Here is a 16937-nt window from a genome sequence, read left to right on the forward strand (position 1 = left end):
TAAATGCTCCATCCATTCACATGACCAGGTAGGTCTCTGATCAAGGCTGGAAAAACAAACTCAGAATAGTCCCAAGTCGATATGGGAAGCTATGGTAGAGAAACCTGATTTCTCAGAAACAGTTTTAAGTGGGAAGTCTTTAATCCTACCTGTTTAGTGCTTTTCTGTGAGTTTCTCAGAATGAGTCCAAACCTCTTACAAAGTGCCTTAAAACACAAGTTATGGCCGCAAGTCTGGAAAGTTCTATACAAGAATTACGTTAACGATAGTTAAAGAAAATTGAGAACCAGATCCCCCTGTATCCCACAGTTGGAATAAGTAGTTGAAGTCTAGGTGGTTTTCTTCTTCTTGGCAGAGGGTCATTCAACTACATCTGGGACCCCTGCTGCCTTTTGTTTCACGAATTTTGTGTTCTGCCTACTCTCTTGGCCCCATGCAGAGTCAAAGGAAGTGGTATCTTGATCTACAAGGTGGGTGTGCACCGAAATTCTTGACCTGCATTGCGTTTGGAAGAATGGTTTTGTTGAAATGGTCCTCAAGAGTAGGCACACTAAAATCTCTCTTGTAGACTTCTTCATCTTCGTTCATGAAGAAGGTACCTCGGTGATAATACTTAATAATATTTTCATCATCGGTATTGAGTGCATCCAGGGCCGCAAGGGACCGCTCGTTCTCCTCTAGCTCTTTCTTGGTTTCTTCTACAATTTTGGGTGTGTACTTGCGCAGCTCCTCAGCCATACGCGTTGCTTCCTGTTCAAGCTCCTTCTGTTTCAGAGCTTCAGGTTCTCGTTCTTGAACTGTCACCCGATCCTTCTTTCAAATGAAGACAGGCTTATGTCAAGGCTCCATTTCACCTTCGCTGTCTGTGTACTCCTCAGACTCTAACGACTCAGACTCCTCCCGAGAGCGTCCCTCATCTTCCATCTCCATGCCTTTCATCTCTTCTTTATTTTCTCTCCTGTGCTCGCTGACACGTCATGTCATGGTACCGCTCTGATCTCTCCTACTACTTCAGGTTCCACCATTTTTCTCTGTCGAGCCAATCTCTCCTCCACATCTTCACTAATGTGGTTCTGTAAACGCCGAAGGCAGGGGTCACTGGATGCATCCTCCTCCTGTTCCTTGGGCCCAGCTTCTTGTTCCGTAGCTTTCTTAATGAGCTGAAATTCTTCATCCTCTTCATCTGAGGACTTCATAGGGCCATAATCTGGTCTTTTTCCGGACACATAACGCTTTACCTTCAGTTTTTCCATTGAGATCTCACCTTCTCCATTGCGAACTGGACCGGGACAGGTCCCAGCCGCTGACTTCATGAGTGTGCTTGGGACAGTCGTGGTGACAGCTGCTGTGGAGACTCCCCCAAATGGACTGAATCCCAACAATGAAGAGCAAGGAACAGAATACTGCTTCCCACCAAGCTTTGCCAGACACTGCTGCACGACTTACTGAGACCTTTGTTGGGTATTTCAGCTAATGTTATCCCTGTTGGGTCCTGGGAGCCTCTTGCTGGTTTGCAACCCCATAGGAAGAACAACAGTATCTATCAACCAGACCAGACCCTAGAGCTCCCAGGGACTAAACCACTGTGATGGTTTGTATATGCTTAGCCCAGGGAGTGACACTATTAGTAGGTGTAGCCTTGTTGGAGTAGTTGTATCACTGCAGGCATGGGCTTAAGACCCTCACCCTAGATGCCTAGAAGTCAGTCTTCTACGAGCAGCCTTCAGATGAAGATGTAGAACTCTCACCTCTGCCTGGACCATGCCTGCCTGGATACTGCCATGCTCTCACCTTGATGATAATGGACTGAACCTCCGAACCTGTAAGACAGCCCCAATTAAATGTTCCTGTAAGAATTGCCTTGGTCATGGTGTCTGTTCATGGCAGTAAAACCCTAACTAAGACAACCACCAACCAAAGAGTAAACACTGAGGGACCCATGGCTCCAGTTGCATATGTAGCAAAGGATGGCCTTATCTGGCATCAGTGGGAGGGAAGGCCCTTGATACTGAGAAGGCTTGATGTCCCAGTGTAGGGGAATGCTAGGGCAGTGAGGAGGGAGTGGGTCGGTAGGTAGGTGAGCACCCTCATAGAAGCAGGGGTGGAGTAGGATAGGAGGTTTTTTGGAGGGAAAACCAGGAAGGGTGATAACATTTGAAATATAAATAAATAAAACAACCAATAAAAATTTTAAAAAGAGAATAAATATTGCAGCTTATCTGGAGTCTGGCAGAAGTCTTCTTGAAATACCACATTCAATTGGAGTGGTGAAGAGGGTTCAGGGTTTTCTTAGCATAGGAAGCTGCTGTCCACAGTAGATCTTTTCCCCTGCCCCTCACAATTAAAGTGTCATGTTTAAGCAATACGTAAGAATTAGGAAATAGGTTCCAGAGAGTATTTTTTTTTTGAGACTGAAAAAGTTTTACTTCATCAAGTTAACTCACAAAAGTAAATTCTATTGGTTTCAATGATTTACATTTTTCTAATACCTAGGGTCTTGTCTAGTAGATTGCTCTAGAGACTCGTAGGCATTCATCATTCGGGATGTCATAGGATACCTAGAATGCAGAATAACTGCTAACCATGCTGTTTTATGATAAAATACAGAAGTCTCACAATGGAACAACTGTTCTCATAGTTTGACCAACCCAAAGTTTAAACTTGGCATGCATTTTAAAAGGCTTTTGCTTCTGTTTGAGCACAGTGCTTTCTTGTTTTAGCAATTATTTGGGATGTCTGACTCATTTATATTAAGTTTAGCCTTAACCTGTTTCGTTGCTACATCATTAAAGAAGCATTTGGAATTATGTAAGCCCTGATAAATTTTGAATCCTGTAATTTGAGGAGAAATACAACTGAGCTGTTCCTTAAACAGAAATGGGCTCTGTTTGCGTTCATAGGCAATTTACAAGATGCAGGAAATACTGTGCATTTATCTGCTTGCCTGGGTTTTGTCATAGGGCAGACTCAAGGTAAGTAACAGCTGTCAAAGATAAGCAGCATTAATACTAGAAGATTAGCACCCGGTGTGATAGATAGCACATGTGCGCATACTCACTGTTAGGCAAGTCCGTAAATTGTAAATTGGATACATTGTGTCACAGTACTCAGCAGCCTTTGGCCTTTGCATTGAGCTCAACATTGATCTTCCAGATTCAAAAAGGACAGTGGAAATCAGTGGACCTGGGTACTCATAAGCCAGTGTAAATGTGATGTGACTTCAAAAAGAAGAGGAGGTCTCCTCAATTTAATAACTTAACTGATGGCTTTTGGAGAACCTATGACATGCCAACCACTGTTTTAGCAACTGAGAACACAGACAAAAGTCTCTTCCATAAGAAATCCTTTTAATATAATATGTCGCTCCTACCAAATGGAAAACTGCTTCGTATCTTATTCTCATGAGCACATTTTTTTTTAATTTTTAATATTTTTATTACATATTTTCCTCAATTACATTTCCAATGCTATCCCAAAAGTCCCCCATAGCGCCCCCCACTTCCCTACCCACCCATTCCCATTCTTTTGGCCCTGGCATTCCCCTATATTGGGGCATATAAAGTTTGCAAGTCCAATGGGCCTCTCTTTCCATTGATGGCCGACTAGGTCATCTTTCGATATATATGCAGCTAGAGACAAGAGCTCCGGGGTTCTGGTTAGTACATCATGTTGTTCCAACAATAGGGTTGCAGATCCCTTTAATGAGCACATTTTCTTGAAAGTAGTGTATCATCACTAGAAGCAACAACGTACTGCATCCAGCTGACTTCATAGGGAAACCACAGTACAGACCCAGTGGACCTGCTCACCCGTGGGGCGCTTTGACAGCTGACATAGGACCAGTGCTCTGATGTTCTTGGTGCCCAGTAGCTATTGACTGCAGCAAAGGAGTTGAATGATCTGTGACTTTTCATCCCTGCTTTCTACTTATATTGATTTCCATAGTATTTCACCTGCCTTGAGCCTTGAAAGCTTCATACCAAGAACTGGGAATCCAGTCAAAGGGATGTCCTTAGTCAGTAAAGCTGAGTTTCCGTCACTAGATTTGTAGAATGATGAGATTAAGGTGAAATTCATAGGGTATTTTGAGAACAAAGCACTATTATGTGTGTGCACAAATAGATATTACTTGGTGTAATATATTTTACTATATGCATGTTAACTCTTAGTGTCACTGTTTATTGTATAGCTTTACTAAGCCTCTGTTTTGACGCCATTTCCCCAGTTTCTAGCAATTATTCCCTGTCTCAGTTAGGATTGCTATTGCTGCAGAGAGACACTTATGACCAAGGCAACTCTTACAAATGAAAGCATTTCATGGGGGCTGGCTTACAGATTAGAAGCTCGGTTCCTTATTGTCATGGCAGTAACTGTGGGGACACTCAGGCAGACTTGGTGCTGGAGAAGGAGCCAAGGATTCTACATCTGCATAGGAAGGCAGCAGGAAGTGAGAAAGAGAGACACTGGGTCTGGTCTGTGCATTTGAAATCTCAAAGCTCACCCCCAGAGACACCCCTTTCCTCCAACAAGGCCATAGCTCCTAATAGTGCCACTTCCTAGCAACCAAGGATTCAAATATACGAGCCTAAGGGGGCCATGCCTATTTAAGCCACCACACTCCTCTTATTTTTAAATGGATTGTGATTCAAATAGTGACTATTGAGATTATTAAATCTGGGGAGATGCTGGAGGTATGGTGATTTGTTACTACAGAGTATAGAGCTTGCACTTTGGAGTCTAGTGGCTTGGGTACCAATCTGGGCTTTATAACTTGAGGCTTTATGCACATCTGAATTCTGAATAATCAACCTATGGCAGCTTTTCTATGAAATAAAAAATATAAAGGATTTATTTTCACTGTAAAGTAATAACATGTGGATTGACTTCTTGGAGATTTGCCATCTCTATCCCTTTGAAATGTAGACCTAGTCTTGGGTAGTCTAGAGTTCTATGTGGCCAAAAGGGAACCTAACTGATCTCTGGTCTCAAGAAGACTCAACCCCCTCTTTCCTGTGGGACAAAGGGGCAGCTTGCAAGGGTAGTCACAAGGAAGGCCTCGGGGCTCACCCTCATCCTCAGCATCTCTGACTCAGCTCTGTCTTTTGGTTTTCCTCAGCTTTCTCACCTCGAGCTCTGCAGCTACCCTGCAGACAGATGACAGCCCTGCAGCCTGTGCTTTGCTGTGACAAGAGACATGAGCAAGACCTCTCTAGTGATCTGTCAACAGAATATGTTTTAAAGAAAGCTTGAATACCATTTGTAGAAAAATACATCTATATGACAGAAGGTAAGGAGGTGCAGTCCAAGTGGCATTTACCTTCTTACTCCATAGCTTTTGGCAACTGTCTTTTTATTTTAGAACAGCTTTGCTGTTTTTGTTTCTCCTAAGAATTATTTTGTACAAGTAATTGTGTGCTTGTGTAAAGATACATAATTTTGCATTTTATCATTTCCATTAGGAAAGGTTTGTAAACTTTTGTTAAATTTAAAAACATTAAACCGTGTCTTACAAATGCACTTTATAAAATGTTCACATGGCTGATAGCTCATGAGGTAATGTGGGTAGCAGTTTACATAAAATAATAATTGATTTAGCAAAGGGGGAAAATGCTGGATTAGAAACCTGTAGCATCTGGTTAAGCCTGCACAAGACTGATGTCACATTGTTATGTATTACATCGGGGAGAATTCAAAGGGTGGGACGAGCATGCCCAAGCCTAAAGGATAAAGGTAATGATAGCTCTCCAGAGCTGACACACTCTGTACGAACTGATAATGCCAACTTCTCTACCTTCCCGAATGAAATGGATTTGTGTATTCTGTATTATGCAAGTCTTTTCATGTGTCAGAGACACACTGAAGTGTCCCTAGTTTGAGGCCCTTCAAATCTTTTCTCACAGTAAGTGGGACTTGGGAGTATATTTACAAGGATTGTGTAGGAAAATTGAGATGTATTATATATGCTTCTATTTTAGAGAATTACAACATTCATCTCTGCTTACATTGTAGAATAATGCATCAGGAAAATATATCAGATTTAGCAACTGTCTCCTCCTTCCCTCCTCCTCCTCCTCCTCCTCCTCCTCCTCCTCCCCCTCCCTTTTTCTTCAAGACAGTTTCTCTGTGTAAGCGTTGGCTGTCCTGGAATTCACTCTGTAGATGAAGTTAGCCCTGAACTCAGTGATTTTTCTACCTCTGCTTTCAGGGCACTGCAATTAAAGGTGTGCATCAGCAAACCCAGCTCAGACAACTCTTTATTTGCCAAGGTGTGTGTGTGTGTGTGTGTGTGTGTGTGTGTGTGTATGTATCTGTCTGTCTGTATGTTTAAGAAACAAAGACGTAGATGGTAGGATTTTCCCTTTTAAAAAACAATAAACAGAAGCAAAAAGGCCAACACAGAGTCATTTGTGGGTCTCCCGACTTGCTAGGGTATGGGACCTCATGTCATTTAAAGTAGGTATTTTTTTTCACTCTTTTTTATTTATTTTTTAAAAATTTTTTAATTAGGTATTTTCTTCATTTACATTTCAAATGTTATCCCAATAGTCCCCCATACCCTCCCGCCCCACTCCCCTACCCACCCACTCCCACTTCTTGGCCTTGGTGTTCCCCTGTATTGAGGCATATAAAGTTTGCAAGACCAAGGGTTCTCTCTTCCCAATGATGGCCGACTAGGCCATCTTCTGATACATATGCAGCTAGAGACACAAGCTCCAGGGTACTGGTTAGTTCATATTGTTGTTCTACCTATAGGGTTGCAGACCCCTTTAGCTCCTTGGGTACTTTCTCTAGCTCCTCCATTGGGGGCCCCGTGATCTATCCACTAGCTGACTGTGAGCATCCACTTCTGTGTTTGCTAGGCCCCGGCATAGTCTCACAAGAGACAGCTATATCAGGGTCCTTTCAGCAAAATCTTGCTGGCGTATGCAATGGTGTATGCGTTTGGAGGCTGATTGATCAGCCTGATGGATCCCCAGGTGTGGTAGTCTCTAGATGGTCCATCCTTTTATCTCAGCTCCAAACTTTGTCTCTGTATAAAGTAGGTATTTTAAAAGAATATTAGCCATTCTACTTAGTGTCGAGGGGTTTGTACATTGTAAACATTTTATGACATTTTTATATGTTGAATATCAAACAACTAGTATTCACCATTGAACATTTGATAATATCTAACGGAGAAAGCTTATAAAATATTCCATGTATTTTAAACTTCCCTTTGAATTTAGATGAATGATTGTAATTTGAACTGATATGCCAAAGACTTAAAAAAAACTTAGGAGCAGGGGGAGTTTTGGGATTAGAAGGTACCAATATCACAATAAGATCAGACTCTGAGATCCAAGCCACAGAAACCAGCAAGGCCCTTCCCACTCTGTTACTGTAAGAAGACGTGGGGAAGGCGTGGGAAGAAGCACAGCGCATGTCCTGGGAAAGCCCCACCCACTTGGGAGACCTAGTTATATGTTTTTGGTTCATTTTAAGACATGTTAGAAATGCAATCCATGCCAGAAACATCATAAAAATGGATTGAACATCAAGAGACACACATCTCCATATAAAAGCTGGGCAAGAAGCCTGAAGAGAGGTGCCCAAGTTCTTGTGACTGGCAGATGGGCACATGGATACTAGGTTTCCTGCATCACGTCCCAATTCATCCTTTGTTGCATTCCCATGAGTCAAATGGTTTTAGTGTAGTCAGAGTCTTCTGGGTGGTAAGTCATGTGTTTTGGTTTTTTAAAAACACACAGCTTCTAAACTAAGTAAAGAAAGTAATTAAAGTTATGGAGACAGCATCTTTGTCCCAGCATGGCTGCCAAGAGTTGTTATGCTGTCTCAGCCTTAATTTGGAGAGACTGGTACTTAAAACGAGCAAGTCATGTAAGTTTAAGTTTACCTAAAATGCAAAAGTCCAGGAAGTAAATGGAGAATACTTTCAGAAGGACTCTTCTTTTTTCTCTCTCTTTTTTAAAGCATCATAATTTTAAGCAGCTGGAACCCGTTTGTTTTGTTGTAGTCTATCTACCCCACGTTCTTTTTCTTTGCCAACCCAGAATGGACATTTCCAAGAAGTCTGAACACATCATCCTGTTTGAATGTCCAGGATGGCAGCTGCTGGGGGAACCAATCCTGATGGGGACCTTGGCCCTTTTGTCTGCCTCCTGGTTTAGAGGCTTTACATTAATTATATAAACACTGACTGGACGTCTGGCTGCTTTCCAGGACACTGTTGTTTGTGGCTTGTCCTTTAACTTAACAGTCTATTCTGCAGTTATTGAAGCAGTTGAACCTGATCAAGAGTTCAAGTGTGTCTCATCTCTCAGGTCCATGATGTACTGGACGATCTCAGACCTGCAGACAGGGACAGCCCAGACATGGAAGACAGAGGGATGTTTATTGACTTGAAAACATAGTAAGAAAACTTTTGTTAAGTGCAGGAAATGAAAAACTGGTTGCATACCTCTGATGGTTTGTGTTTTAGGCCACGGCATCCTGTATGAAGACAGACTTCCCTTCAGCAGAGATGTGAGAAACCGGACATGGGCTTCTGTGACTTCCTCACCTCACCTTTATCAGACTGAATCTGAAAAAAAAAATAAAACAACAGGAAGTTTTGCTGGACAGTTCAGTTGGCTGGGGCTACCTAGCAAGCAGCGACCTGCAAATGTCATAAAAGAAAGCCCTGACCCTGGCCACTCCCTTGGATCGTTGGGTCCAGAGAAACACTAGGATAGTTACCTTCCTGAAGCAGAGCCTTAGCATCCATCTCTGTCCTGCTTTTCAGGACATGTGGTCACTGTGTAATACCAGCACATTAACACATTCCTGGGTACAGGTTGATGTACAAGTGAATCTTGTTCAGGTGTTCTTTGTTGTTTCTTTCCTTCAAGTTGTGCTCTCATATGTAGGTTGATCTGAATGGAACAACCAGCCCTAAGGCATTTATCCATCAATGCAACCAATACCTACTGAATGCTTGGCTGTGCATCAGTCTCTCAAGACCGTAAAAAAATATATATCATCACCGAGGGCAGTTAGATGAAACAGTACCATGATCTCTAAAATAGCCTTTCTCAACAGCGCCCCCCCCCGCCCCCAGGAGGAGTAAATTGTACAGAAAGGGATGTGATGGACCTTTACAATTCATTCTAGAAAATTTAGTAGAGGTGGTATTATGTGGCACAGACAAGGTAACCTGACTCATCACACACAATGGGTACCTTAGGTCACCAGTACTTAGCTGGCTGATAAGGCATTTAAAAAGGGGAATTAAATTATTATTACTTATGTTCTTTAATCCTTTTTTACAATCCAGTCTTCATCCCCCTCCTGGTCTGCTCCTGACTGCTCCCCATTCCATACATCCTCCCTCTCCCTGTCTCCAAGAGGATATTGTCCTCCATCCCCCACCTCTACCCCACCAGACCTTCCTACTCCCTGGGGTCTCAAGTCTTTCAAGGGTTAGGGTTAGGTGCATCTTCTCTCACTGAGCCCATACCAGGGCAGTTCTCTGCTGTATATGTGTCAGGGGCCTCATATCAGCTGGTGTATGCTGCCTATTTGGTGGCTCAGTGTCTGAGAGATCTCAGGGGTCCAGGTCATTTGAGACTGCTGGTCTTCCCATGTGGTCACCCTCTTCCTCAGCTTCTTCCAGCTTTTCTCCAATTTAACCACAGGGGTCCCCAGCTTCTGTCCTGGGCTGGATGCTAGTAGCTGCATCTGACTCTTTCAGCTGCTTGTTGGGCCTCTCAGAGCCATGCTAGGCTCCTGTCTGAAAGCACACCACAGTATCAGTAACAGTGTCAGGCCCCAGGGACCTCCTCTTGAACTGGATCCCAATTTTGGCCAGTCACTGGACCTCCTTTCTTTTAGTCTCTTCTCCATTTTTATCCTTGCAGTTCCTTCAGACAGGAACAATTCTGGATCAGAGCTTTTGACTATGGGATGGCAACCCTACCCCTCCACTTGATGTCCTGTCCCTCCGCTGGAGGTGGACTCTGCACACCTTCCCACTGTAAAACACTTCCCTCCCTTTGAGTCCTAAGAGTCTCTCACCTCCCAGGTCTCCTGTACCTTCTAGAGGGTTCCCCACCCTTCTACCTCCTGAGGTTGCTCATTTCTCTTCTTTCTGCTGGCCCCTAGGACTATAGTCTAATCGTCCATCGTGGAGGGAATAAGTACAAGTTCATGACAGTCATTGGTCCCGCCTCCACCAACAGGTGGCCTTGGGGAGAGAAGGGAGTGGTTAAAGTGGGAGGGGGGGTCTCTTAATTAAAATAGCCCTCAATGCTAAGCAAGTAGGAAGAATTTCTTGAGGGAAGTTGTGGTTCAGAGATGGGATGCCATCAGATGGCAGGCTGCACTGAATTCCTATGGGAAGGAAGGGCAAAGACCAGCTAAGAGTTTAAAGGACTGAAGTCAAGGACCTGGCATTTGATAATGCATTTCTGAGTGCCTGGTGGACTAAAATTCTTTTTAGTGTTTTTGAGAGATGCAAATATAAATAAAAATGTATATTTCCCCATATTTATTTTACTTCACTCCATATTTATTTTTTTAAAGCAGCATGTATCTGGGACTGGACCACATATATTTGATTTAGGTCGTTCTGCCGTCAGGTGTAGGAGCTTGTAGGTGTCTGTGGTGTCTGCGATCTGACTCTAGGGTATTGATCTTTCCATGAGAGTCTCCACCTCTTTTATTTCAGATCCTTCAGGATGGATCACCTGTGCATCTATTTTGTTGTTCCTTCAGTCTTACTGAAATGATTGTGTTGCATGCAATTGTTTTTTTTTTTTTTTTTTAGATTTATTTACTTATTTTATGTATGCGAGTACACTGTCACTCTCTTCAGACCCACCAGAAGTGGGCATCAGGTCCCATTACAGATATTTGTGAGCTACCATGTGGTTGCTGAGAATTGAACTCAGGTTTTCTGGAAGAACAGTCAATGCTCTTAACCGCTGAGTCATCTTTCCAACCCCAACAATTGTATTTTTTCCTCCAGCTCCACCATCTATTTCCTTGAAAGCCTGCCCTGTGCCCTAAACATCACATGTATTTACCAAACAGCTCACTCATACTTCCATCTCAAAGAAACACCAAGTTGGAAAATTTTATTTATTAAAATTACAAATATCCTTTTTCAGCTTTCATATAGGTTGATGATAAGGACCATCATTTAATGAATTATAAAAAATATTGTAAAATTATGTGCATACATGTGTTTCTGCTTGTGAGTATATGCATATGTGTTTCTATGTATGAATAAGTGCTTGTGTGTATTTCTGTGTGTATGTGCATGTATGTATATCTGTGTATGAGGACATTGATGTGTGTGTTTTCTCTGAGTATGTGCATGTGTGTGTGTATGTGTGTATGAGATTGCACATGTGTGTGTTTTTTCTGAGTATTGTGCATATGTGTGTTTCAGTGTGAGAGTATGCATGTGAGTACAACTGCTCCAGCAGATTCAGGAAAAGTTTATGTCAACTCCATACAATTGCTTCCAGATGTCAGGAGTAGGTGGATTCTCTCTAGCTGATACTACAAAGCCAGCATTACCTTAACTCTAAAACCAGCAAAAGGTATCACAAGAAAAGAAAGAGAAAGAAAAAAAAAAAAGGAAAAGAAACAGAGACCCTCATCTCTCAGGATATAGAGGAAGAATCCTTCTTGAAATATTAGAAGAATTGAATAAAAATAAAAATTCAGACACTACAATGAGTAAGATTCACTCTATGTATATATGGCCTGTTCACTTTTCAAAAGCAATGTCTTGGATCAGCAAAGGCTGTCAGTAAAGGCACCTGCTGTTCAGCCTGACGATCTGAGTTTGATCCCTTAGACCCAAGTGATGTAAGAAGAGAACAAAATCCTAAAAGTGGACAACTGATCTTATGCAGATGCCGTGACATTTGTATTTCTCCCATAAAATAAATAAATGCATTTTAAAATCAGTTCATTAAGCTCTTTACATAAACAAGCTACAGGAATAGAAACAAGTGATGATATCACCAGATCACTGGGCAAAGGGGGATGAACACTTATTCATATAACAACCCCCAGCTAATTTGTGATATAGGCAACCATAGTCATCTTGATAGAGACTATCTATAAAGAATATAGTTTTGATTATATATTATATATAATTTATATATTATATATTTTATATAAATTAATTTTGTTATATATAAAATTATAAATTATTTTATATAGTATATAAACATATACTATATAATACTATATATAATTTTATACAGTATATATATGTATATATATATATATATATATATGTATGTATGTATATCTCAACTGGTGGCCTACCTGTTCTTGTGTAAACCTATTTGAATGGGCCAAATAAAACCAGACACCAGTGATTATTGAGGAGGGTGTGGCATCAAGGAAGTCTCATAAATTATATAAAATATATATAATATAAAATTATATACATAATACATATATATATATATATATATATATATAATTGTTCAGGGAGATTCAAGACCCACTCTCACTAAGCTCAGGGATACATCAAAGAGATCCACACTCACAGACCTTTTTGAAAGTTAAACTGAAAACCCTAGATAACACAATCAAACAAGCAAAAAGAGAACAAAATATGGATGGTGAAAGAAGGAAAACTTGCCTGCTCTCTGACAGCACTGTGATGATGCATGTAGGAGATCTAGAAGGTGAACCCCAAACCAAGTGATTAGAAATAATAAATATCTGTTACAAGACTGTTGGATGCATAGATAAAAGTCAACCACTTCTCCCAGTCATGAGTAAGTACAGCTTGGATGTATAAACATAATAGTACGAGGGTGTCCTATAGAGTTAAAAAGTTAGGTTTAAATCTGACAACATATATGCAAGTCTTATAAATATCTAGTAAAAAAACAAAGAAAAATTAAATAATTGGAAATAGATGCAAAAATACACTTAATATAAGGAGACTCATTACAACGAGGATAGTAGTTTTTCTCCACGTTGATATATAATAGGTGCAATTCCAGTCAAAACTCGAGAAAATCTCCTAGATTTACATTCTAAAGTTTACATGAGTGTCCAATAAAACTTTGAATAGTTACCATAATTGAAGAGCAAAGTTGGGAAACTAATAAAAACTGGTTCAAAGTTTACCAGAAAGATACAGTAATTAAGATGGTGTCATGCTAATGGAAGAGAGCTACATCTATGGGACAGAGTAGAGCTATCAAGCCATGGAAGGATTTGGAGGAAATTTAGTGACAATGGCTGAGTAAAAGAAGCCAATCATAAAGACTGTGCATATTGTGAGTCCCATCACATGATACTTGGGAAAAATCTAAAACTAGGCAGACTTTGAACACACAGGACTTTTAGGGCATTGAAACAGCTCTGTATGATATTATAGAGATGGATACATATAATTTATTCTATATTTGTCCAAACTCATAAAATCCAAGAGCAAACCCTAATGTGCACTATGGTGTTTAGGTAGACACAATGTTTGATTTGATTTCCTTCGGTAATGAAGTCACCATGTTTTGGTGTTGGTGATAATAGGGACCCAGGGTAACGGTTTTCAGAATGGGAACTGAAAGAGGATATTCTTGATGAAACACATTAATTTGAGACTTCAACCAACATGAGAAAAAAAAACTCTGAAACCACAAAACCCAAACATCCCAACTGTAGAACAACACTTTAAAAACTATCAAATCGCAGACATTACAGGATCATTATTTCGTTATTTCCTTCTTCCCACTTATAAAAGGTATGTTGCCTTCAGTTACAGCAACAATGTGACTCAGAATCTTATGGTTTTCATTACTGTGTGTCATATATACAAATAAAGCATGGATTGTTTTTAAATATGCGTTTTTAAAAGAAGTTCCTTTGGACTTTGAAGTGGAAATTTTACTTTGAAGTTTACAATGTTCAAATCATCAGTTACAAAATACAAAGAGAGCAATTGCATAACCTGCATGAGAAAGCATTTCCAACCCTTGTCACTTGCCATTCTTTGAGCTATGCCTGAGGTCAATTAACAATGCTTAAAAATCATTTTTGAGTAAGAGATTTGAATATGCTGATCTAAAATTTAGCAATCTAAGTCTGATAGTAAGTTATGCTATATTTATAGTATGTTGTATGGCACTATTATTTGGAAATGTGAAACAAACATCTATTCACCCAGATAAGGAACTGACAACAGACCAAAGAATTAATATCATCAAAGTGCACTGAAGTCTAACCTGAGGAACCATTAGGTTTTTGTTGGGTTGTCTATGGAACATAGCCAAGGGGTCACTTACAGGAGAAGAAATGATAAAAACAGCTGCATCACCAACATCCCATTCCAAAAGTAATGACAGTTTATGCAATCTGGGTACATGGAGCACACAGTCCTTCCTGCAGGCAGCCTTATAGGTTGACAGTCGTCCATTCTTGGGGGTCTAGATGACCTGAGCCTCTTCTAACCAGCTTGGCTTATATTTGTTTGTTATGTGTTATCCAGGCTGTTGAGCTTGTCTGATGGTGACTGTCAGCAGTCTTCTCTGCATATACATTCTCGAGGAGAGGGCTAGTAAACCTAGCAGTTTCAGGGACTTCCTGCCTCTACTTTGAGTTGCTTACTTCCTGCCTTAATGGGCTTCCCTATAGAATAGAGTGTTTCACCCACACAATTGAGCATCTTGTGGTTCACCTTGTTATAAACATCCTGTGCTAGAATATACTGTTGTTTAGCTTCTCTTTTTGTTTCCTATGTATTATGATATATGTTTCCAGACAAGATTGAAGGTTCTATTCTTGGAGGAAACTACTGTGTAGTCTAGCCATGCTCATTTATTGTGCATCCTTTTTACTTAGTAACACTTTCCTACAATTATGTGTGGAGTGACAAGGACCAGGGCTGAGAATCTGAGGACCTTGACTGTAATTCAGTCCCTATTACCTATTTGCTAAATGGGTAGGTGCCCATGAGGGCATTAGATCCTCTTGAAATGGATTTATACAAGCAGTTATCAGCTGCCCAACAGGAACTAGTCGTGGTTCCTTTAGAAGAAAACTGGCTTCTTCATAGCAGTGGTTCTCAACAAGTGAGTTCAAGACCCCTTTGGAGATCAAATGACCCTTTCACAGGAGTAGACTAAGACCATCAGAAAACACAGATATTTGTATCATGATTCATAACAGTAGTAAAATTATAATTATGAAGTAACAACAAACATAAGTTTATGGTTGGAGGTCACCACAACATGAGGAACTGTATCAGAGGGTCGCATTAGAACATTAGAATCACTGTCCTACAGCAATTTTGGATCTAGAGCATGGTTCCCAGCCGGCCTCATGATGGTTTCCGTATCATGTGTGATCCCAGAACATCTCTTTGTTACATGATGAAAGTATGACATTAGTCCATGTCTGTCATAAGCTCTGAAACCCATCCAAATAGCAGCTGACAAGAGAAGTTTATTTGATTACACTTTCCTCTGAGGTGATATTGCTGTACAGATCTTGAAAATTTTGTCCAAGTACACAATAACCTTAAAGAGGCTAAAAATTCAAATTCTTTATGACCAAATTTCGGGGCAAAGCCTAGGTTGTGCCATGTTTACAGTTTTGATTCATGACCTGTGGATCACAATTCAAATTTTCGTTCTTGTGGATGAAACAAATTAGAGGTAGTGGTCATGGTAAAGAAATCTAATAACTTTGCCACATACGGTGTGTTTACAAGTGGTAGGGATGTCCCACGAGAAGAAGAGAACCGTACACTATAGAGTATCTTCATGGAAACCATGAACAGGGAGGCTAGCCCACTCTGAGTTCTTGAGATCAGAAGCAGCCAGTGGGTAGATTTAGTGCTGTGGAAAGGAGTGCTTTTTATATTATGTACTGTGTATGTGTAAGATGGAGTGCTTCATAGGGATGTATTGGGTGACAACTGAAGCTACAGGATGGACTCAAGAAGGAGGGAAGGAAGGAGATGATGGAAGAGGTCCAAGTCAGGGTTGGGGTTGTATGTGATGAGAAAAACAATGACAAGGAGAAAGGGGCTCAGATAATATATATATATGTGTGTGTGTGTGTGTGTATATATATATATGTTTATAGATACACACACACATATATATAATTTATATATTTAATACATATTTAATCTATATAATTATGACATCTGTACAGCATCTTATCTTTCAACATAAAGATGAAAATGTTGCTAGTACCCCTCCTTAGAACTGTCAGAAAAAAATCAATAGATTAAACTTTAAATATATTTATTAATATCTTTATATATTTAATATTTATTTATTTATAACATGTAACTTTATATACATATTATATATAATTCTTATATGTTATAGCATATTTAATATATAAGTATTTATATTTTATACATGTATGGTTTTGAGGTGTGATTGATTGGAGCTTGGGAAACGTGATTCCTAGGAATAGAGTGTGGTTATTTCTGAAGGTGTCCTGCCTGGGTACTGATCTCAATGCCAGTCTAGTATTTCTGGTAAAGAAGAGGTTGCCATTCTTGTGACAATTGGTAATCACATCGTGAACTATTTGCCTCACAGAATGATTCATGCTGTATTACCCATCATGAGGCCATACTGCAGGATATTTGATCACACTGTGAACTGGGAGATTGCATTCTTTACTAGAAAAACCTGTTTCTCGTTGTGGTGTGGCTCAGCCCTAGCACGAACCTTTAATCCAAGAGCTTTCTGTTTATTGTAAACAGGATTAAACAAAGTCAACTAGTTGATGGGGAGGTGAACATAGGAAAAAAATCATAGAGAGTAAGAGGAGTCAGGAGGATGAATAGAGAGACACACGGGAAGTAGTGGGGAGAGACACTGAGTTTGCAGGGTTTTTGAGGCAGCATTGAGGTGGAGTACCTTCTTTTGGGATGTCAGCTGTTTGCTTCCTCTGCCTCT

The 16937-nt window shown here is 40.4% G+C and overlaps 1 pseudogene; it reads right to left on the reverse strand.

The window, feature by feature from the left end:
* Positions 1–441: 441 nt before the first annotated feature.
* On the reverse strand, positions 442–1313 carry LOC110307752 (annotated as a pseudogene).
* Between the last annotated feature and the right edge of the window lie 15624 nt (positions 1314–16937).

Source organism: Mus caroli, chromosome 13 (genome assembly GCF_900094665.2).
Source record: "Mus caroli chromosome 13, CAROLI_EIJ_v1.1, whole genome shotgun sequence".
Classification (NCBI taxonomy): Eukaryota; Metazoa; Chordata; class Mammalia; order Rodentia; family Muridae; genus Mus; species Mus caroli.